The sequence below is a fragment of the Lissotriton helveticus genome, chromosome 6 (genome assembly GCF_964261635.1).
Source record: "Lissotriton helveticus chromosome 6, aLisHel1.1, whole genome shotgun sequence".
Classification (NCBI taxonomy): domain Eukaryota; kingdom Metazoa; phylum Chordata; class Amphibia; order Caudata; family Salamandridae; genus Lissotriton; species Lissotriton helveticus.
In genome coordinates, this window is record NC_136067.1 from 535,913,681 (window position 1) to 535,938,956 (window position 25,276).

The window sequence follows — 25,276 nt, forward strand, 5'->3', positions numbered from 1 at the left end:
ATGCTTTAGCAAAAGAAAGAGCCCTCACACAGGAAAAACGAATTATGGTCATGGCACCTGTACTTGCTTTAGAAGCAGTAACAAAAGCAAGCATTCCAAATGTTAAAGCTTTACATCCACGATGGATACAGTGGGTTTATTCTCTTGCTGCAACAGATGTTGAATACGTTTTGATCCATATTTGAAAACACAAGCATTTCTACAATACGAACAAGAATGCCCTCTGCCTACTGAAATTCTGCCTCTTGACAAGTATGAATGTATAATTTATACTGACGGATCAGCTCAATCCGCTACGAAGGGTAAATAAGCCTATAGTGCGGCATGCGCGATTGTTAAAGGTTTCTGCCTCCTATGTACGCCACCTTTGTACATAGGGGGCAACATCAAAATGAATGGGCGTTGCGGTGGAACGCCCACTACAATACCCACTGCCCACCCCTTGCAAGCTAACCATAGCGTGAAAAGGGGCCTTATGCACAAGTCAGCGTTAGGCCAATTAAGTGGCTTAACGCAGCCTTGTACATAAGTTGCAGCCCCTATTGCCACCACAATGTCGGTAAAAGTGACATTATGGTGGCAATAGGGGCTTGTGCATATGCCCCTTTGTTTGTAATATTGGAGCAGAACATTTTCCAAAGAGCATTATTCCATGCATATGTTCCTATTCACAATTGTCAAAACAAACAAAAAGTCTAACATTCTTCCCAAATGGCAAATTTAGACCAATGGTCACAAAAACTCAATCCTTGGGAGATTGTACAGCTCAGCGAGCTGAACTACAAGCATTCAAGTGGCACTTGAGAATACAGATCGCAAATTCCCCACACTCATAGTGTGCGATTCGTTTTATTGTGTTCACTCATACAATGAATACTTGCAAAATTAGCTTCATAATGGTTTCAAAGATGCAAAAGGTGGCACAATAAAGCATAAACTGCTTTGGGAACAAGTAGTTAAGTTACGACAAGGACTACAAAAGACTCACGTGATACATACGCTGAGTCATCAATGTGATGGCATTTACGTTGCAGGGAATTCATTGGCTGATGAAGCCGCAAAGGCAGCTGTGCAAACGGCTTTCGTAGCTGCAATCACTCGTTCAAAAACGAAAATAGATGGCGAAATAATGCTGCCTGTCAGTGCTACATGCAAAGGCAGCAGGGCAGTGTTACCTAATAAGTTTCCACTCAAATACTCATATATAATTGATGCAAACAGCGTTCCTTTTGCTCGAATCCCTGGAGTGGGGGATAGGGTAATTCCAAACAGGAAACATAGAGTAGCTTTGATATACAAAGCACATTTGGGAGAGGGTCTGATACATCAAGGGATCTCTAAAACGATATTAACTATAAAAGAGACGTACTGGTGGCCTGGAATTAAATGCTCACATTCATATGTTTGTCATTGACTCTATAGACTGCAACAGAGATCGCAGCACAGAACGCCGCCAGATACCTGACTACAGTGTAGCCAGCCCAGTACTGACACCATTGTTAGACAGCATTAGACTTTCTACATGCAGACGTCCTTGTGGACAAATGCGGTCCCACAACTATTTAGACAAGGTTCCTTTGGATGTGGCCTCAGCGCTCGGCTGACGTTCAAACTGTTATAAAGGATTTGCGAGTCTTTATCAGCATATACTCAGTCGGCATGCTACATTCTGACTCGGGTCCTGCGTTTAGCTTTCAAGCTTACAAGGAGGCCATGGCCGAATCAGGCATTGCATTGCGGTACTCTAGTTCATTCCATCCTGAGGGAAATTCGGTTGTGCAGAGAAAAAAACGAGACATAAAGCAATCTATAAGAGCAAGGGTATTAGGTTCGGGTGACGGGTGGGTCAAACACCTAATAATTGTCTAACGCAGTCTTAAGAACTTGCCAAGAAGTTCTCTAGGGGGAATCACTCCATATAAGGTCCTTTTTGAGACTAGGAAGCTGGTTGCGGACTTGATTATTAGACATCAGTGGTGAACCAAAAAGATTTTGATATCAAAGATCGTTTGTCTGCTTTACAGGACTTAAAATAAATAAGAATAAAACAAAGCAACGTGCTCCTGAAACCCACTACCACTGAGGAAAAACCGACCATCCCAGCAAGGTCTGTCAGGATCCCAAAGTTTGGTGATCTAGTCAGAGAAAAGATCGCGGACAAGAAGGAATTTGAGCTTTTTTACAGACAACTAGTACCTGCCCTAGCAATCCACGGAACAGTATTACTGCTGCCCCGTCATGGTAAAAAGGAGAACAGGTTTGTGTCCATCGACCTGGTCGAACCACATCATGTGGCCGATAATAAGCAGTAGGCCAAGTGGAGTCCGCCAATGTAGCAGACATCCAGCTCTAGCTACTATCCAAGAGGTTCAAACTGTGAGACTCATCACCTTTGAAGAATCTGCAGGATGAAATGAAGGACTAAGCAACAAAGCTATGGAACTTGTACCTATTGAAACCCAAATAACAGTTCGTCAAGAAACACATGTCTACAATGAAGTAGCATCTGACTACACAAATCTATCAAGTGATCCTTAGGTTCCAGCGATTTCAACGAATCCTGATGCAATCACAACAATTGACAGAACTACCTCTGGCTATTTCATTAACTTTGATACGTTTGTCAAGGATTCCAGCGAGCCTGAAACGACGCCAGTAATAAAAACTTTGACAGAACAAACAACAGACCTCTTTCATCACATGGAAAAGACTTATCTGGTTTCACCATGGATGGAACTTTGGATTGTGTTGGGTATATTTTTTCTTCTAATTTGGTTGACTTTGGTAATAATTCTGGGAATGCTGATAAATGGAAGATATGTAAAAAGGGACACAGCGAGTAAGAACGTCAACTTACTCCTCCAGCCACACAAATCATCCCATTGTGAACAAAGAGATGTGTCATCAGTGAATATCACAGCCGTTCTTACACCTGGTGGTAAAGCATGGGACAAAACGGATTATGACATTTTCGGCTCGTCGGAGCTGTTGAAGATTTCACACTTATTCAAGATTTTATTAAGTGACTTTGTTTCATCTAGCACCTTTTCTGATGATTGGGACTTCAAGACTGTTAATAATATGATGTAAGACCTAGAAATGTCTGCAGTATTCGCAAACCATGAATATCTAGAAGGTTCATCAGACTATGAACACATGTATTGTTATAATCTTTATGGTCATAATGTTTTGCACAAATTTGCAAATCCTAGAAATGTATTAATGTATAACCAATGGGAACCTTGTTCTACTTCACCAAAGGGTAGCTCAAAAACAATTGCTATGAAATTCCCTTACTTTTCAGGGTTCAATGCTGAATCATTTTACTTTTGAAAAGTAAACAAAACAGGCATGAGAAGTATGTTGACAAATACCAAACAGATTTATTGTGCAGCCTTTTATGCCAAACTGTTTAAACTAGGTTCCGACTTTTGGAAAGACAGCATTGAGATGAAAATTGTCCGGGGCACAAAAGATTGGCAGATGCAAGGGATAGATGCTATGTTTAGAGCCTGTATCATCCCTGAGCAAATTCTGTTTTGAATGACACTGTCCAACAGATGTCTTGTCTTGGGTTAGCCAAGATAAAAGCCCTGAACAATCTGTCCATACCTACACCTACACTTGATAGCAGTAACACTTCAGAGGGGGAGGTCGACGTACATACTATTTTGTATCAAAACAGAACAGATCCAGATTGGAATAAATGGATAATCTGGCCCATAGATACAAACAACTGTCAAGATAGATTCCTGAAAAAAACACAAGATAGCATCCTGGAATAGTAACAATATACAGTGTAGGGAAGCTCTGCCTTGATTGACTCCATAGATCTACACTTAAGAATGTAAAGCAACACTTATCTTTACCTAAAGATGGCGCTGATCTTAGGGAATTCTTGCTAGGACCAAGAAAACTGTGTCATAAACGTTTGATATATACCGGTATCTACGCTGCTTATAATGAAGCATGGAAGATTACGCAAGCATAGACTGCAGAAAGAGTACGAGAAATTGATCGTATTAATTTAGAGAAAATTCTCTCTGTGGTTGGCAATGGGTTAACAACTCTGTTGTCCAGGATATATTCATTGGACAGCATAGTGTCTTCTGCCATAGACATCATGGAACAGGACTTGGCCATGCTGCAACATGGTCAGTCGCAACTACGTTCTATCATGCTATTAGGTTGGATGTTGCAAAACCTTCTTTCAGGCTATATGCCTTGGCGTTTAATCAATACTGAGTCACTGTTTTCAGAATTCAATCTCACTGATAAACAGATCAAATTGGCACAAAGGGGAGCAGACTATACGGTGCTGAGCATTGAAAAACTGGAAAGATTGCCATTTACGGTAGCAGAAAAAACAGCTATTGAATGGATAATACATGGAACAATCACTCTGCCTGTTACAATTTTCCGTTTTCAATATTGCCTAAAACATATACCAGCAAGCACATATGAAAGGTTAGGTAAAGAATACATCAAGACATCCTGGGAATTACCGTACACACATAGATGTTGGCGTGGGGGACGTGAAGTGTTTCTTAGAGGAAAAAACTGTGAAAAACGCACCAAGCGGTTCTCTCCTTTGTCAGGGTATGAACTTACACAGGGCTTGCGTTGGTTCCTCTAACAATTTATCCTGCCACCTGAAAGGTTCACCAGCTGCAGTGATTGATCCAATTTTTGGACAGCTCTCGAATGGGAGTTACCTCATGTTGAATGATCAGGGCTGCTGTGGCATGTTGCCAGGCATACCATATCTAGTAACTGTGTCAGGCAGGGTCACTTGCTGTATGCAAGTATTGTTTCCTAAAACTAAGACAGACAGAGAGTCTCCTTTATGACCTTCACTGAACATCTCTTCTATACAAATTGATACTGTAAACAGAATGAAAGCCATTCTTTTGCAAAAAACTGTGCCACAGACCTCGGCCAAAGAGACATATGATTTGCAAATCAGAAGGACTTCTGCCGCGATACATGCCCTATTAACTACAAACTGCCCTATACATTTCTCAGAAATGTTAAGTCGTATCTTGAACATGTCTGATACGCGCGGTATTGTACATGTATTTAAGACCATATTTTCTGGACTGTTAGCACCTTTTGATGCAGTCCTAGGAATATTTCCAAACTTCGTGCACTCTGTGTTTGGCGGACTGCCCCTCCTGTTGGGAAGCGTTGCAGGGATACAATTGCTGCTCCTACTGCTGCAATATGGCAAGCCAATTCACCAGCGACACCTAGTTCTCCATGGAGACAACTCTATTGGCAATGAAGTGTCGTGAGCGCATCGTCCAAATTTTGGGACTGCCTCATCTACAAGAATTAAATGCCACATGGTTTCTATCATTCAGACCAATTTGGCAAGATTGAATCTTACCTGGTCTACCCTGCCTGCTATGCAGAGAAGAATGCGTGTTAGACACATGTCTCAATCTCCCATCAGTCATGGCATTGGATGTTGATACTTTGCTTGAACCAGTAATGGCCCATGCTCTGTGTTGTCCGAAGCGGCTACCAATTCTGATGACGGCATTCATTGAGATCTGACAGACGCAAAATGCAACTGCTGAGGTACGAGAGGAAACAGGCGAGCAGGTACCATCCATTACGAGCTTTGCTAATGCGACCAACGCTGACAGCGACGCTTCACATCTATGTGCAGTTAATCTTCTAAACGAGGTAAACCAACTTTCACCTACGATGGTAGACGATTTTTTGTCAACAAGCATAGAAGATTTCATGTTTTCTCCCAGCCCTAACACTGACTTTTGATTTTGGCACACAGTGTTCTGAGAGCCTATGAATTTGACCTTCATTTTTCAAAACAAGTTACTATCTTTGGAACTCTTTTTCTATGATTATTTATTTTTTCTCAAATTTGTATTTTTCATTTTTTGGCACGAGTAATCTGCTTGTAGTAGAACTATTCATAGAGATCAAGATTTCTTTGAAAACTTCCAGAGACAATATTTGACCTTGTCCACATACAAGCAGTTTTATGTAAATCGGACATGAAAAGGTTTCATTATCTTTTTCTTCTGTATTTACCAGCCATTTCATAAATGTATATTTTCATGATTCATTCAGTTAGCATTTCAAATGTCAAATGTCAACAATATGCTTATAATGAAACATTGCTTGAATGCGTACAGCACCAATGCTCTTTTGTGTGCACCCAGTACCATTGCATTTTTATGTATTTTGGGTGGGTTTTAGATATGTTGTATAGATAGTTTTTAGATATGTTTATACGTATTAAGAACTTAATATTTAATATTTAGTAAGAGTCGTAAATAATACAGGGGAGTGGGTGTTGTATGTCGATTTAGATTCTGTATGAATTTTCCGATTCATGCCCTTAAATGGGTACAATTCGCGTTGTCTATATATAGGCATAGCAATCAAGCCCTTATTTAGGCATAGCCCATGCTGCCCAAATAAAGGAATGGCTACTTCCATCCATTCATCTATGTCACAACGATTTCTTGGAAAAGCAGACTCTTAAGCCGTTAGGGACTTCCCTTTGCTTGAATATTGATTTCTCCAAGAACTCAGTTATTATGCTTGAACATCTATTCCTTAGGGGTTCATTCATGACGTTCATATGCCCGACTTTATGTCAAAGCTGGCATTCCTAAACACTTTTAAGGTATAAATATACCTTCACTTGCTATAGCAAAGCACTGTGTGGTTCGGTGCAGTTCGAGTACCTACTTGCACGATGCAGCTCGCTACAGCAAGTGCCGAAGGAAGCCAACTCTCCAGCTGAAGCACTGACCAGAAGCTGTCATCCTTTGCCAAGAATCCAGCTCCAGTGTTTCTGACTCCCCTTGCATGGTGTTGGGAAATCGAGTCTGTGAAAGAGATACCACTCTCTCATTCTTAGGTATGGAGCTGATTAGAACCTAGAGAAACCTTTGGCAATTCTTGGCAAAAACTAAACCTATGCTAAAGACAAACACCTACTTCTTACCTCGTACTAGACCTAGGTTAGGTGCACTGAGGTAGGCGTATTTTATAAGCACCAGTATTTTAGCTTGTGTTATTTATGTATGTATTTTTACATGTCATAGCAACAAACAATGCTATTACAGTATTATTTTATATTACTGTTTACGCTGTACGCATTATACTTTGCATTCTGTCTAAAAATTGTAGCAGTTCACCTCTCTTGCATGAGAAAGAAGACTGTTCAATAAACCCCTTTTTATTGAAATGCCCATCTCTCTATTTCTATGCAACTCTGTGAAGCATGCACGATTGACTGAGTAAAATAGTTATCTATTGTTTCCACGACTCTGAAGATATGTTTCGATTCTTGGGGAAACAAAGTTGTCATGTTTATGCGGTAGTCAGAAACAAATCCCTTCTTGTGTATTCGAGAAAGGTTCTAGTGACTTCTGAGCTAGCTGGCACTCACAATTAAGTTTAGTATACTCGATAGAGACATACTGACTTCAGTCCTATGTCAAATCTATAGTGTATATTATTCCAATGCACAGAGCCTATTGGAAATATAGGTTTCTACACTACAGGTTGGCCTCTGCCAGTATATTCTTCTCTTCACAAGGGCTTACATACGATCTGGGCAAATTTGGGTCAAAGGTGCTGCCCATGGAAGTCCAGTGGATTTTAGGATATAGGGTGTTGTCATATTCAAAGTAATTCCCTGTCAGATCTATCCTACAGCATTCCAGAACAAAGTGCCTTTGGGTCTGAATTGGCCAATTAGTTTGAAAAAGGAAATGTTGAATTGTGTCAATAGTTACACTTGTGGTAGGCTTGTATAAAGGCTCTCATTGTCTAAACCAATAAGATTTTGCTCAGGATCAAATGGAAGGCCTTGAAGCACCCTGAGGATATCTCTTGTGTCTTCGGGAGAGTTGGTGTTTGTTGAACTATAAGCCTGAGAAACAAAATCTGCGAGTTAAGAAAGGGGTTTAAGAAATGAGCAAATTCCCAATAGGATGAGGTTGCCTGGTTGGAAATCCTTGTTTTTGTGTATTTTGGGAAGCGAATATATACTCTTTACTTTATATATATAGATTTTAACTTCCGGACAGGGGACTAAGTCCCTAAGTCCTGTAATGGCTGCCTGCAAAATTTTTCTGATTTTGCTGGCAGCCAAGCAGAGTGCTCGCTTCTGGAGTAGTCTTTGTTTCATGGGTGAGTAATGACCTGAGTGAAATAAAGCTCTCTGGGGCAATCACAACCCTCTATTTTTAAATTGGCGCTATCCCAAGAGTCTCTTAAGCCTATCGTGGAACCAACTCTTCAGATGTAAAATGAGGGGTGTATTTATGGGAGCCCTCCGTCACTTTTGCACCGCGTAAATTGGTACATGTGTGATACAGGGCCACGAAGCTAAACAAAGCCACCTTTCTTGACTTGGAGTAGACTCATTAATCATGAATAAGTCGAAGCAGCGCAAATTACTGTGTCGCCTTACTCTGCTCTTCGGAGGCACCACATGGGCTTTGCGGTGGGTTTTCCCATGCAACACCCATGGAATCTGACTTTGTCCCAGATTTACAAAGTGACGTAAATCTGGGGACGCTTCAAACCTCTACACCTTCCAAGGGAGGCATGACAAGGAGAAATACGTTTATTTCTTCTCATTCTTTCCTCTTTCAATGTGGCTTGCAATCTGCAGCACACATAGAAAGAGGAAAATTCCTTGTAAGATTGTTTTTGTGCAGGGAGGTGCCCCTTTCTGAGCAAAAAACAATTCTTCCTGCAGTGTAGGCACCCTTGTACTAAGGTGCAAGGGTGCCTATGTTGGTGCTAGGCTGCCGAAATGGCACCAGGGCAGCCAGAAAGAAAGGGAATGCACCGTATTTCTTAAATACGGTGCATTCCTGCCCTTTAACTTTGCCATAGGGCAGCGCAGCAGAGTGCCTTGTAATGCTGCCCCACAACAAAATGCCATGAACGAGGCCCTTATTTTTTTATCCTTAATTTCTCAAAAACTGCTGAATGGATTTACACCAAATCCCAAAAAGCACAATCCGTTGACCAAGATCTAGCTTCTTGCCAAATTTACTTTAATTTCATTCATTGATTTTTGCTGTAGCCCTGTCTAAAAACATCTATGCAAAATGCATGAGGATTTTGTGTTTTGGGTCCCCTTTTTTCTTGGCCCCTACTTGACAGATTATCCTGAAATTTTTCATGAACAAACTAGTCAAAAGTAGCACTTTTTAGAAAGTGAAGATTCGTCAAACGGGGGCAAAGTTATTATCAACACAAAAACAAGTTTCCTATTGAACAGCTGACCTAACATTTTCATTCTTTACTTTATAGTGGTTACCATACAACCATAAATGTACATTATAATCATGATGAAATCATGATAAAATAAAAAAAAAAACATCACATCAAAGACCTTATTAAAAGGCAGCAATTATAAAAGACATGCCAGCAGTTAAAATAATTCACAGTTCCTTAGACACAATCTGATTTGCAAGCATAGAAGATTGAATGGATAAAAAGTGCTAGTGGAACAATCTTATCAATAAAACAAGCACATAGGAACCATATATGAATATTTAGGCAATTATAAAGTACAGGGAGTAAAATCCATTTAGGGTTCTGGAATTCTGGGATATCACCCACCTTGCATTTGAAAAAGTCAGCCAGATGTAGGTTTATGTATACAATAGTTATGTGTGAAACATATATGAGGAAGCCAACCCTGCCAGGTATGGGCTTGCTTTTATTGGGATCAGCCCAGCCCCATCTATATGCAGGCCTAGATCTTAGACACCAGACCCGGTGTAAGAATCTTGATAGAGTGAAAGCAAATGGTTTAGCTATGTCAGATTTTAGTCAACGTAGAGCCTCCCAATACTGGCTTATGTTCAAGGAATGGCAAAGAGGAAGTATCCACTTTGACCTCTGATTATTATATCTGGGACATAAGAATACAAAATGTTCCTCTGTTTCCGGGCTATTAGGGCAGAAACCACGCCACCCCAATGCTTCACTCTTCTTTCCCCACCATATTAAAAACACCTTGCAAGGCAATGTGCCAATCCTAAAAAAAACATAGTGGACCTAAGCCTCACTTGGGGTAATTCTGTCAATAAATGATAAACTTGGGGCTGCATTTATTAAATAAAAACGTGTCAATCAGGCCATCAGGCATAGGCTCACACCATACTTCCAAAAGAATGTGGTCCTAATAAATGCCCTTGACCTGATTGAATATACCTTTTACCATTTAGTTGGGGTCATTCCATACATCCTCAATTTTTAGCAACCTACACAAGGCTTTTACTGACCATGGTGTAACAGTGGTCTTATCTGAGACAATTAACTCTTCAAACGCAGCTCCATAGATATCCAGGATGGGTGTTGTCCAGATTCTGACCCAACAATTCTGAATTCTGAGTCTAACAATGCAATGTATCCTTCTTAGGTTCAAGTCCCGCCTTACAGGTATCACAGGTGTACAGTCTGGTAGATTCAAAGAAGATCTCACAATTGTCTTTTCCGCCGGCAATTCTTTTGAGCCATCCCCATAACCCCAAATGTCTGCACCATGCAGCTATTCACCAAGAGCCACTGATCTATAATGTCTAGAGATAGAGAAACAGTCCTGCTTAGTGTTGATTTAAAGTTTTCCAAAGAAGTCACTGCTTTGTGCCGGAGAATAGATGTGCTTTTTGCCAATTGAAGGTCCTAGTCAGCCTGACTCCTAGATAGTCAAAATTCTTAACATGTTCAATGGGAGCCCCCACCACAACCATTTTGTTCCTACACGTTCAGTGGGGATTTAGGAGCAGAAACTTGGATTTTCCTGGCTTCATCTCTGGGCCCCTGCTCTTGCTGAACCTCAAAAAATAAATCAATATCTCATGCAAACCTATTGTTGTGCAATTATAATATCAAAGTATTGTCAGCAAACAGCAGCACCAGAATGCTGATGCCAGGTGACTTTGGAGCATCACAGTGACATTTGTTCAGCAGCTCCACCACCCCATTCATATATAAACAGAACAGGGTGGTGGCCAAGATGTGCTTGTGCCCCCGCTTTATTGGTAACCTGTTTGCCAGCTCTCTTTGAGCATTCCACCTCACCTGTGTATGTGTCTGTGTGTAGTCTGATCAACATATAGAAAATGTCCTCTAGTATACCATACTGCCCAAGTACCTCCCACAGGCAGTGGCTAGGTACTAAGTTAAACACCACCCTCATGTTTATGAAGGCAGCATACAAGTGGTATTTATTAGGAGATGTACTTCCAACAGATAGTCATGAAATGAAACACCTGGACAATGGTACTTGTTTTCTCCCACAAGCCCGCCTGGAAATCCAATAGGACCAGATGTTCGTCCAACCGTCCCTGCAACCGGGAGAGGAATTGCCTACAGTTTTTTTTCTGTGGATTTTCAATTAGGCTAATATGTCTGTAGTTTGCAGAATTATCTTTTGCCCCCTTCTTGTGGATTGGACAATGATAGCCCTGCACCATGACTCGCTGGTTATGTTTGTAATAAGCTTTATTCGATAAAAAATGCATCATAAAAGCGTGCACATGTATGAAAAACCATATGATGTGGACATGCAGCATTTAAAAGCATCACAGTATACATTAAATTTCGGACATAAAAACCACATATATACAAGTTAAAATTAATATAAGATAAAAAGAAGGGAAATCCATTTGCACAAGGCTGATAAAATGGAATAAAAATTAAGCCATACTAGTTTTCACACAAGGCTTTCTACTTTTAGGACATTGGTACCACCCATATATGGCTCAGGTATTAAAACTTTTAACTATTTTTCGCCTGCATCTTTGTTCGTGTCAGCCAAGCGCATCCCAGGTATTTAGCTACACCGCATATCAGTGTCAAAGAAGAGGTATCTGTTTTTAGGATGCGTAGCGCAACACAGTGATTCGTAGGACCTAGCATTTTCCATATTGGTTTGAGCCATTTTGCTCTGGACATCCCATATGCCGGGCAGGCAAAGAAGAAGTGAGCAATGGACTCATTGGGATGTGCACAGCATGGACAAGGAGCAGGTGTTGAATTTGGCCCCTTCCAAGATGCTATCACACTATTTAGTGGCAGGGTCCCAAATCTCATCTTCATATAAGGGACCCTGTCCCTGGGAACCTGGATAAAATCAAGGTAGGGTTTTAGTCTACAGATGTTTTTATGCTCAAAGAACCCCTCAGTAAGTTTCCCATTTTTTGAATTGGATAGCTCGCGTAACTGCACCCAATCCCAATATGCACGTTTTAGAACCTGCTTGGTAGGTGGAGTCTGGCTGGCCCACGCCTCACTAAATCCAATGTCTGATAAAAGCTGTCTGAGTTCGGCTAACCATTTGATTCTGCTCCCTGTGTCGGCTAAGACCAGTTCGTCAAGGGCAGCAGCATAGTTGGACAACGAAGCTATTCCATTCGGGGAGCAATAGTTTCTTCTGGTTATGTTGTTACATAATGTGTTCAAGTAAAGGACCCAGATGGCAGGTTCTGAATAAAATAGGTCCCCTGGAGTGCGGTCTGGGCCAGGAACCTTTTCTTTTTTCATGTGTTAGAAGAGAAGTTCAGTTCAGAACTATAGAGGAAGCTTTAGGACAAGTGTGATGAATTGGGGAATGCTCGGTCTATATTCTTTATCAAAATGTAATCCTAACATAGCATAATCCTTTGCCTCATACAGGTTGGTGACATATGCCACCCATTGCTCGGCAGGAATAAATGAGTCCAGTGAAAGTAGTCCCACCCTAATACCAGTAGGAATGATCCTTCGAAGGCTCAAGAATCCTTTTTTTAAGAATCTATTCAGTGAGCCCACTTGGAGTCATCCCACCTTTTCCTTTAATAACTCAAAATTGTCTTATAGGACTCCTTAGCTAGCCTTAATCCTGTTTTGTCACCCTCTTTTACATCCTTAATCAGACCCCCTTTCACCATCCTAAATTATTTTCTAAACCAAAGACAAGAGGTCGTTATGCCTGCATAATCTGGAACCTCCTGAGGCACAGCCGGGAGTAGCGAGAACTTTGTTTTCACTGTGTTAATACTTTGTTTTTAAATATTTCTCACTTACCGACCCCCCTGGGCACCTAATTTCTTGGCACAAGCACCCCCTGACAGCGGATTTAACGCAGCCACCGGCAAGTGTTTGTTCGTCCTCCTTGCCGCCATTCCCAAAGCCACACGACAGGCCCACTTGGGTTGGCCACGCCCCCTCCACCAGGTATATAACGCGTGCTCAGTGCAAGCGCTGCTGCATAATCTGGAACCTCCTGAGGCACAGCCGGGAGTAGCGAGAACTTTGTTTTTACTGTGTTAATACTTTGTTTTTAAATATTTCTCACTTACCGACCCCCCTGGGCACCTAATTTCTTGGCACAAGCACCCCCTGACAGCGGATTTAATGCTGCCACCGGCGAGTGTTTGTTCGTCCTCCTTGCCGCCATTCCCAAAGCCATACGACACGCCCACTTGGGTTGGCCACGCCCCCTCCACCAGGTATATAACGCGCGCTGAGTGCAAGCGCTGCTGCATAATCTGGAACCTCCTGAGGCACAGCCGGGAGTAGCGAGAACTTTGTTTTTACTGTGTTAATACTTTGTTTTTAAATATTTCTCACTTACCGACCCCCCTGGACACCTAATTTCTTGGCACAAGCACCCCCTGACAGCGGATTTAACGCTGCCACCGGCGAGTGTTTGTTCGTCCTCCTTGCCGCCATTCCCAAAGCCACACGACACGCCCACTTGGGTTGGCCACGCCCCCTCCACTCACTCTTCTCCCCCATAAAGCATGTGCATCTACAGGAAGCGCAGCGGACGAGCGCAGTGGGCGCGACGATTGCGCGCCGAAGGCGCGCATAAGGCAAGCTCGTCTGCGCTCGTCCGCGCCGAGGCCGGGCCTAGGGCCATACCCCTTACATCTCTGGCTCAAAAGACCATACAATACAGCGCGGATACCCTCCGCAGCATAAGGTCTTTAGGACCTGACTGCGACATGCACTGTTATCATGCAAAAGTACTTCCAGACACCTGCCCAAAATGCAAACTTTCCCTCAAACCCAGGCAGGCCCAAGACACGAAGCGGGAATACTGTATGTTCATGTTAAACTGCGGATCCCTGCCTAAGCATAGGGTGGAGATTTACCTCTTGTTAGAGGATCGCATGCCAGATGCAGTGTTTCTTACGGAAACATGGCTCGCGACAGACTCCGGCCCTGTCTTAGTAACAGCTCTCCCTCCTGGCTTCCAAATCATCCGGCAGGACCGTCCTGAGGGGAGAGGAGGAGGACTAGCAATCATATTCAAAGAGCAGTTCCACTGTCGAGTCATCCCGGAAACAATTCCAGACTGCGAGAGCTTAGCTTTCACTCTGGAATTCTCTCCTAACAACTGCTTTTTCGGGCACAGTAATATATCGCCCCCCGGGCTCCTCCAAACAATTCCATAACCACCTCCCTGCAATTGTGACCGAGCGCGTCAGCACTGCCGCTAATTACACCTTGTTAGGAGATTTTAATCTCCATATTGACACTACGCTGGATCTTACGGCCATGACACTCGCTGACGACCTAGCCGCTCTACAATTAACCCAATGAGTGAAAACCCCGACTCACGTGAAGGGCCACTTACTGGACCCTGTGTTCAGTAACTGTGCTGACCTTGTGGTTGGATCTCCAATCTCCCTTCCGTGGACTGATCACTCACTGGTGCCCTTCACCTGGTCAACTTTTAAGCCACCCTCTGCAAAACCTACGATAAGACATGCCAGATCTTGGTCGCGGATACCAGTTGATGAATGGACAAGTAAGCTTGCTAGTGACCAACCCTCCTACAACGAGGATCCATGTCTGGCCAATCAGGCCTACGAAGACTGGATCACACAATCCCTGGAAGCCACCCTACCTTTGAAGAAAATAACGCTAAAAAGCCCCCATAAAACAGCCCCCTGGTATTCATCGGCTCTCAGGGAAAAGAAACGCCAATGCAGAAAAATAGAAGGACAATGGCGTCTAGACTACTCCATGGAGGTAAAAACTCGTTACCGAGAGGCAATTAAAGCCTACAAAGCCGAAGTCAAAGCTGCCCAATCTGTATACTTTTCTGATAGAATCATAACAGCCAAATCCAAGCCAAAGGACATTTTTCAAATTCTGAAAAAACTTACTAAACCCCCTCCCTCTAGCCTGCATGAGGAAAAAACTACAGCCCAATGCAACGATTTGGCAGAATTCTTTTACCAAAAAGTCAACAAAATCTATGCATCCTTCCCCCTTACAGCCCCTGCCCCTTTAGCTCAGGCCAAAACAAATCTGGTAGACACTGTTTCAGTGTCTCTACCTCTATTGGACCACTTCCCCCATTTAGATCTCGAAGCCTTAGAGTCCGTGGCTCGCAAAGTAGAATCGGGGTCCCCAAGCGACCCGGCACCTCCTGACATCATGATGTTAGCATCCCAGGTCACTTTACCAACCATTATGGACCTCCTGAAAGCATCCATCACCTCTGGCACTGTCCCTCCTGCTTGGAAACGGGCCATGGTCCGAGCCCTGCTAAAAAAAAACAATCTGGATCCATCGGACTTTAGCAACTATCGGCCCATCTCCCTGCTCCCCTGGGTGAGCAAAATCCTGGAGAGGTACATCAACCTCCAGCTGGTGAATTTTGTTGAAGATAACCAGTTGTTGGATGCCACCCAGACGGGTTTTAGACCCAGACATGGAACAGAGTCCGCCCTCTTAGTGGTCACCGAGGAATCCAGAAAAATCCTAGATCAAGGAGGATCAGTGGCAGTGATCCTCCTTGACCTTAGTGCGGCATTCGATACGGTCAGCCATGACACCTTGCTGAGCCGTCTTTCGAATATCGGAATAGTGGATAAGGCTTGGCTCTGGCTCAAATCATTCCTGAGTGACAGGTCATTTCAAGTATTTGATGGAGAGACAGCATCCACCAGTAGGCCTTTGAGGTGTGGAGTCCCTCAAGGCTCCTCCTTCAGCCCCGCGCTTTTTAACATCTATATGAGACCACTGGCTGAGGTTGTTCGTCCATTTGGGGTTAAGATTATTTCTTACGCGGACGACACCCAGCTGGTGGTCTCACTGGCGCAGGAGGCTGACCGGCCGCAATCAGGTGGGCTAATAAAATGCTTAGAGGAGGTAAAGGCCTGGATGACTTTGTCATCTCTCAAACTCAACGGGGATAAAACGGAGCTGATGCTCTTGGGCCCCTCGAACCCCACCTTCTTCAACTCACTGTGGCCCCCCTGTCTAGGCACCCCCCCAGTACCGAGGGACAACATCAAGAGCCTTGGGGTATGGCTGGACAAGAGCCTTTCTTTTAACACCCAGGCCACAAAGCTTTCGGCTACCTGCTTTGGCCTTCTTAGGATGTTAAAGAAAGTCCTCCCTCTCCTACCCGTGGAGGCAAAGCAGGTAGCCATACAGGGTCTGATACAGTCCCGCTTAGACTCCAACAACGTCCTCTACCTTGGTGCCCCGGAGTACACCCTACATAGACTGCAGATAGTGCAGAACTGTGCCGCCCGCACACTGCTACAGCTTCCACGCAGACTATCAGTCAAAGCTGGACTGATTAGCCTACATTGGTTGCAAGTGCGTCAGAGAGTCACCTTCAAGGCTATGTGTATATCCCATCAGGCTTTTAGGGACACAGGGCCTATGATTATCCACGGCCTAGTAAACCAGTACCAACCAAGTAGAAACCTCCGATCTAGCCAGGCTTTTATGGCTATAGCTCCTAGAATAAAAAAGGCAAGGTCCGGCGGAAGGACGTTCGCCTATAATGCCGCCAAGATCTGGAACTCACTTCCTCTTCACCTCAGATCCAACCCCAACCTCTCTTCATTTTGAAAACAACTAACAACGTTTCTGTTTAACTCCCCTCAGTAAACTTAGCCTGCTACTCTAGCTCGCTACCTCTTTTTTTTCTGGTTCCTAGCGCTTGGACGCCCCCGGGCAGCAATCGCGCTGTTATAAATTTACTTTTCATTTCATTTCATATTCTTAGGGAAGTTCCTAAACATAGGTTTAAAAGTGTCACAAAAATATAGGCGTATTGAAATTAAATCAAATGTACCATGTTGACATTGGCACAATGGCTTGATAAATTATATCCTTAGCTTGTTCATTGTCATCTATGTAAGGCCATTTTATATTTCTAAACTTGTTAGTAAAAGCTAATGACGCAGGCAAGTATTAGTAGTAATCTCATGTAGCTTGCAGCATCCAATTCGGAAACAAGAGTGTTGTGCTCTCTGTACAGTTATACAACTACTTACATATCACCTATAAACTGCCATATCCATAGATCAAGTAGCAAATAATCTATATGGCTCACTTACCGACCTTGTTTGAATATTGACTTTGGGATATAGTCCGTTTTAGAGCACCCGTTGGCCACTCTCAACCCATGATCCAGGGCCAGATAAAGAAGATGCTAGCCACTTTTGGCCATATTTCTCTAGTTTAATCATGAGCTTGTGTATTCCCCACCCATCATTCTCTACTGGTAACCGTGATGAGAATACGGGCAGGGTTTTACATAGCGAACAAGAAGGCAGCACATATCTGTGACTTCCATAATAGTGCAAAGCTTTTTTTTCAAATAATAGCCACTTTTTGTCTTGCTTTCTTTTCTGCAACATTGCCAGATCCTGGCCATCACTCCTGCAACATCTTGAGCAGGATTTTACCCTGGCACTTGGTTTATTGGGGGTTAAATAAAGCAATTTGCTTTCTTTTCTACCTACACCAAACATGCATTTTTGGAAACCACACATCAGCGCTGCAGTTGCCCTTGACCTCACACACAGATTTTGCAGACGGGCTTTTCCTCATCATTTTTAACCTACATTTATGACTTACCACTTTCTCCATGTGTGGCTGTCATTTTATATGTTAACCAATTTCTCCCCAAAATGTCATTATTCAGATGCTATGCTATTTTTAGACATGCTACCTGCATCTCTTCATTCTTAGTGGCACTCTTCTGAATATATATTATACAAAAGTGACTTTCCTTGGCTTCTTTTTTTCTGCCATTCATTATTATTTCACTTACATATTTCTGATTTTATACCGCAAAGTGTGACTAAATATTACCAGTTGCCTTTTATGGCCATCAGACTCTCCTAATAAAATCAGTCCGCTGCAGTCATTAAACCTTTATATTTTGAAAAGTTGAGGCACTTCAGTTTATATTAACAGCATTTTTATATTGTATTATTTGTCCTTCTCATGTATTGGCAAGATTAAACCCCACCACAAGATCACGCATTCCGCTATGCATTATGCTAAGATGGCCAGCGTTCTCTCTATTACTTCTACACCTTCTTTCTCTGGCAAAAAACCTAAAAGAGCAAATAATCGTCCTCAATCACCCATTATGTCTTCTCATAGTCCTGTTTTGGACACTGTACTTGATGAGGTGAGAGTCCCAAAAACCTTTTATGAGTGCCACCAAAGGAAAATATTCAACAAATTGAGGCTAGGTGGATCGCTACGAAAATTAAATTGTTTAACAACATGTAGCAATGAATCAGTGATCTTCAAAATATTGCTGCTAAGGTCCCTATTGTTGGAGCAAGAAATATAAAAAATAAAGCTACATATGGAGGATTTAGAAAACTGAAATAGACTTAATAATCTTTGTTTATACAGAGAATCTTGAGGGCCCTGATCATCTTGCCTTCCTGAAGTAATTCTTGCATGAACTCCTGGGTCTTCAAAGTACTCCACCTTTGAAACTTCAACTGGAGCATTGTCTTGGCTAATCCCAACTTCACTATACTGGAACCAGTGGCATTATAATGCTCTTCTGTGAATTTACAGACTTGGGGGGTCATTAGGATGACGGGCGGACTTAGTCTGCCCGCCATCCTATCGGAATTCGGGACCGCCCGCCATAAGAGCGGGGCTCCCTTGGGGGGATTAGGATGTGCCCGCCACAGTGGCGGGCGCATCCTGCATTTTTAACATTGTGGGGGTCGGTGCTCTCAGCACCGCCTGCCACAATGCTAAAAATGAATGTATGCATTTGCATACACAAAGCGGCAGGCACCGCGCAGTGCCTGCCGCATTGTGTATGCAAATCCTGGGGGGTACCACAGGTACCCCCCATGTGTACCTCCCACTTCGCCTTCACTTCGGGGTCCCGCAGGGGGCCCTGAAGTGGAGACTGCATGCGATGCCACCACGGAAAGGCATTGTTCTAAGCCTATCTTCAGATGGCTGGTGGAAAAGTGTTTATATGGTGGCGGTGTCTATCAGACACCGCCACCATATAAACCCTTTTCTGCGGCGGCCGCAAGGCGACCGAGGCGGAAAAGCGGCGATCGGTGTTTCCATCCGCCGCGGTCCCCCCACCATAGTAATATGGCGGGGGGAAATGGGTGGAGGGCGGGCATGGTGGCGGTGGCGATCCGCCCGACATTGTAATGGGCCCCTGGATGCGCGTCTTCCAGTCAGCTAAAGAAAAACGGCCCACTTGTATGATCTGGTTACACTATTTTCATCACTCAGGATCTCCCCATTGCCACAAATGTCCAAAGAAAATGATGTTTTGCTCTTTGTGCTCAAATAAAACTGTTGAACATTCACTATGGCATTCTGAATCCTTGCAAAATTACATATGAAGGCACATCGCAATCCTTTGATGATCCTGCTCAACTAAAATTGTTTATTCAAAATATTTCATGGACATTCCATGGGTACTACTGTCCAATGCTCTTCATCTAGTTGTTATATTCATACTCTTCTAATTTTTTTCAATCTCTGTTGTTCTTTTTTTCTATATGGCCATCTTTTGTATTTTTTACTTTTCTTCTCCTGTGACTGTCATTTTTGTTTTAGGTGCTGACACATCTCATGCTCATCTTTCAAGCGTTTTGCTGCAGATATGGATTTCTTTCCTTGATGTCTTTTTATCTTTCTGTCCTTCTCCTAGCCACTATTGCTATTGTTTTCCTTGCATTCTTGTAATTTCTCTGAGTATTTTTTTGTTCTTTATTGTTACCATGCTTGTATTGTTCATGTATCATGTTGTTGGTGTTAATACAGTGTTAGAAATGGCATATTTTGGCACATTTCCCTTTGTCTTTTTGCTTTCTAACTTCCTAGTTATGACTCTGTTTTGCTGGTTTAGTGTCTCTGTGCACTCTCTCACTGCTGACCAGTGTTAAAGTGCAAGTGCTCCTATTGTAAATCGGATTATGGATTGATATTTCCATGATTCTCATAGTTGATTTACTGGTAAGCCCCTAGTAAAGTGCCCTGAGAATGCCAGGGCCTGTAAATCAAATACTACTAGTGAGCCTGCAGCACTGATTGTGCCGCCCACACGAGTAGCCTTTCGAAGGATTCTCAGACCTGCCACTGCAATGTCTGCGTGCAGTTTGTACTGCCATGTCGACTTGGCAAGTGCACCCACTTGCCAAGCCCTAACCTTACCTTTCATTACATGTGAGTCACCCCTAAGGTAGGCCCATGGTACCCCATATGGTCATGGTGCCGTGTATTTGAAAGGTTAGGCATGTACTGTTGTGTGTGACATGTCCTGAGAGGGAAATACAGTATCTTTTGTTTTTCACTTTTGAAAGGCTATCTGTCCCTTAGGATTGAATGGGAAATATCTTGGGTCGAGATAGAAAATAGAGTTTAGTTGCCTGAACTCAGAATGTAGAAATTCATCTTTCAGTAAAGATGATTTTTATGTTCTGTATTTGAAAATACCACTTTTAGGAGGTAGATATTTTCCTACTTAGCCATCCAATGTGCTTCTGCTGTGTTGTGGATTTACTGTCAGGCTTTGGAGTGACAGGGGCTGGGATGTGCATTCTATTCAGGCAGCCACTGGAGGGGGGTTGAGGTGTGTTCTGCCTTTCCTGGATGAGTCAGGGCTGGGCTGAATAGGCCTGACCCGTATTTAGAATAGGGCCGGACGGTGAACTCTGCTCCGCCAGCAAAGTGTGAGGATTTTAGTTAATCCACACTCTGTTTTCCAGACCTCTGCCTACGTAGCGGAGCCAAGTTCACCGGTGCAGTGGGAGACTTACCATACTCCCAGATCGGTGTCCTCCTCTGTCCTGCTCCTGCTGCTGGGCCTGGCTCCACTTCCGCTGCTCTGGGAGAATTACATGAAGAACTGTAGTGCGCATGGCGTACTGCATGAAGGCATTCCTACGTCATTTTCTAGGATGTCTAAAATGTGTTGGGTAATATTCTGTTCCATATTGGTGATCCCGAGGACACACTGGTCACCTACTACTGGGCACACACCACCACTCTTAGCCAAGATAAAATTGACTGCATATCTAGTCTGCTCAGAATATATTCCCCTACTTTCCAGTTGAGTGGTGATGTCACAAAGCTGCTACTGTAGAGTTAGACAGTATCTTCAGCTTACGTCCAACATATTATCTAGCTCTTTCACCCCTGGCTATAGCGGTACTACCAAAGATAATAATGGAGGAGACAACATATCCAATGGTAATACCATTACTATAATTATTGACTTCTAAATCTGTCACTCCATCACAGAACTCTGTCATCAAGGTTCTTTTTACCCATCCTACACTTGGCATACTGTAATTACATGGCATGCCTAGAAGGAGCACCATCCCTAGAGCAACATCATCTGTGCCATTATAAACAATTGAGTAAGTACCAATTGACAAGAAATAAAATACTGGGTGTACATAAAGTGGTCCTTCCCAATCTACTGGAGCATATCTGGTATTCATTCCAAAGGGGCTTGGGTCCTTATTTCTCACTAAAAACATCGTATTTTTTAACAACACTATCGATAGCTGAAGGAAGTGACCCAACTAGGGTCAACCGGGTCACTCTCGACCTCCACTAGCCTTCCAAGAAAATGAAGAGTCGATGACGCAGTAGAAAATGCAATCTAACTGGTTCATTCACAAAGTACACTGCAGTGGAGTGCAGTCTGACTAGCCTCCTATGATGGATGACAAGGGACTGACTCTAACAAGCATAAAGTTACATTATGTATGTTGCAGAGCCCGCAAAGACCTACTTATTATGGAAAACGACCGCTTGGGCAAACACTGAACAAAAGAGAGGCACAGAAGGATGAGGTAAGAGTCTGAGATCGGGCACACACTATCTCTCTGGCGAGGTCATACAGTCTGTGCTTGCTGCTGGAATAGTGGGAGGACCCTCTATCTCAGGGAAAGGTATGCATTAACAAGCAACTTTCTCATGCTTCAGTGAGGCCCAACCTTGGAGATGCAAATGCATCCCAGCAGCTTTCTGCTGAGGCAAGCAACATGAGACAAATGCTTAGTTTCAATCATAGGGTGAAATGGAGGCTGTATGAGAGAAAATGGCGGCACAGATGCTAACTTAATCTCACAGTATTTGCAGGGATTGATTACATACGTATGCAATAGAGAATATTATAAAATAGCTATATAAATGCTAAAATAATGGCAGGTAATATACGAGTAATGTGGCAATAACACGTTTCAATGCTAACAGACCCTCCTTTTAGCATTTATAACTTCATTTATTTGCGCTATCAGGATAGGGTCTTTACAATTCCACATGAGGAAACTGTTTAATCACAGGCTACTGTTAATAACTTATGAATTATCCATCAGAACTAAATGCTTTATGAGGCTATACATACGTGCTGTCATCATTGATACACAGCAGGAACAACTGGCTGGGAGACAGGGTATACAGGGACATATTCTTCATGTCAGCAACTCTATTGGCTCAGGGCCAAAACATACTTTTACGTGGTAGCTAATAGAATTTATGATGCATAGACAAGGCAACAAGTATTAGGGAAAAAGAAAAGAGAGACAACATCTGTCAGACCATTCCCACATAGGCACAATATAAATGTGAAAGTAAACATTATGAAGAAAGATCCAAGGCACACTTGATGTCAAGTAAGCTATAAGTGAAGTCACATGGGCTCCTACCCATCCTAGTCTCTCTCGCTCCCTGGATACAAAACGAACTACCAAATTAACCATCATTATAGACCTCTGCCTAATGTACATGCGAAAATCAATAAGTGTCATATCTGGAACAGGAGAAAAGGATTTGAATTTGCACCAATAGAAACAATTGAATTATCAGAATATGCCTTCCTGTGCTCCTCTCTGTGGTGAGTTAAATGGGACAAAGTTCTGAGCATCCATCTGGGTCCTGCTGGCGGACCCGTATCATTCGTTAGGCCTAGGCGCTGTTGAGCACCGGTGGGGGAACTGTTCATCTAGCTGGGATCCACATCCCACGTTGCAGGGCTAGGTATTTCTTTCTTTAGAATCACAGTCCATTTGCCCTGTTCTTCGACTGTCCAAACAATGCACCAATATCCCTTTCCCTACACTATCGTTGGTACCACGGGCAGGGTACATGCATCCTATTCTTCAGCAATACAGTCCACCCCTACTAATCTGACTTTCCCTTTCTTGCATTGTTCGTCCTGCTGGGGTGCAAATTGTACCTCAACACTCCGGGCACAGAGGGGTCAGAAAGCAACTGTAATGGGCAGCTGCAAGGGCACTGGAACAGTGGGATATATTCTTTGCAGGGCATATGGAGGAGGGGGTCGGGTATCCAACAACTCCACGAAAGTGTCATCTTCCTGAACCACATACGATTTATTTTTTTGTAAACGAAACCTTCTATCTTCACATTCAACACCCTTTTCCTGCTTTTCCCTGTCATACGCCACAGCTTTCTGAGTCAAAGTCTGCATGCTCCCTTTCCGGGCCTCTTTTTCTGCCTTCAACCACTCTTTCTGGCTACCAACTCCCATAGTCTGAGGGAATCAAACATAGACTGCCTACTTCGTCTCTTAAACAACTATTTTGATAAATATTCAATCTTTTGCACATCGAAAGTGCGTGTCAAAAATGTTCCTTCCCTCAATGAAAAGCTCTACGCCACTAAATATACAGTTTTACCAGAAGCCATAGTTCAGTATTTTATAGATCTCAATTTACCGGAAACATCAACTAATCAGGCTGAGTAATTAGCACCGGATATTACAGCACTAGAAATGTGTCAAGTGATTGCCACAATGCCATCTGGAAAGGCCTGCGGGAATGATGGTTTTCTACTCTAGTTTTATAAAATCATCCGGGAAGAATTAATATCATTTCTAGTGGAGCTCTTAATGCAGTGAAAATGGTGAAGAGGTCCCCCAAGTATTTGAGGAATCAATTATTGTTAGTTTTGTTGAAAAGGGAAGAATCCCCATGATGTAAACTCATATAGACCTATCAGTCTCCTAAATTCAGATTATAACATTTTAATGAAAGACTGGGCTAATAGAATTACGCCTGTCGCCCAGAAAAGTATTCATAAAGACCAGACTGGCTTTTTGCCAGGGTGGCAAATGTCTTCTAATACTACTTTTTTAGTGTATGATATTGATTTTTTTTATGTTAATCAGATACCTGCATCCATATTGATGGTCCATGCTGAAAAAGCTTTTGACCTCGTGAACTGACATAACCTTTGCTTTGCTCTTAAAAGAGTTGGGTTTTCCAGTGTAATTATCAATATGTTATATAAAATATATCAGGCCACACAGGCCTGAATTGTTTTGAACTCCAGTATACTCAGAATTATGGATATAAATCTCGGAACTCATCAGGGATGACCGTTATTGCCGGTATTATTTACATTTTTTATCGAACCATTAGCAGTCATTATAAGGACCAATCGTGTAATTAAAGCCCCAATGGAAGGTATGGCAAAGCTCAAATTATTCGCTGATGATATTATTTTGTATATTAGGCTTGTTGAATTGAATTTAAGTAATGCTATGGGTGAGTTTGATCTGTTTCAAGCCATTGGAGGTTACAAAATTTTTCATAATAAAGCAGAATCTTTGAGGTTTAACACCTCAGGTTATACACTTACTGATTGGCTACATTGTTCTGTGGTATCAATCAAATTGGTTCCCTATTTAGGAGTGTACGTAACTAAATCCTGTGCAAAACTCTATAAACTGAACTATGAGGTTACCAATCAGGGATTTACTTGATAGATGGCCTCTTCTCGCGTTTACTCTTATTAGCCACGTCGCCCTCATCAAAATGCCAATTCAGCCCTTATTACTTTTTCATTTATTAATGTTCCGATAAAAATCAACTCAGCTTATTTCAAAGAGTTGCATACTCTTTTTAGACAGTTCATCTGGAACGAAAAGGCGCCCAGAGTTAAATATCCAGTCTTACAACTGGGAATAAATCAGGGCGGG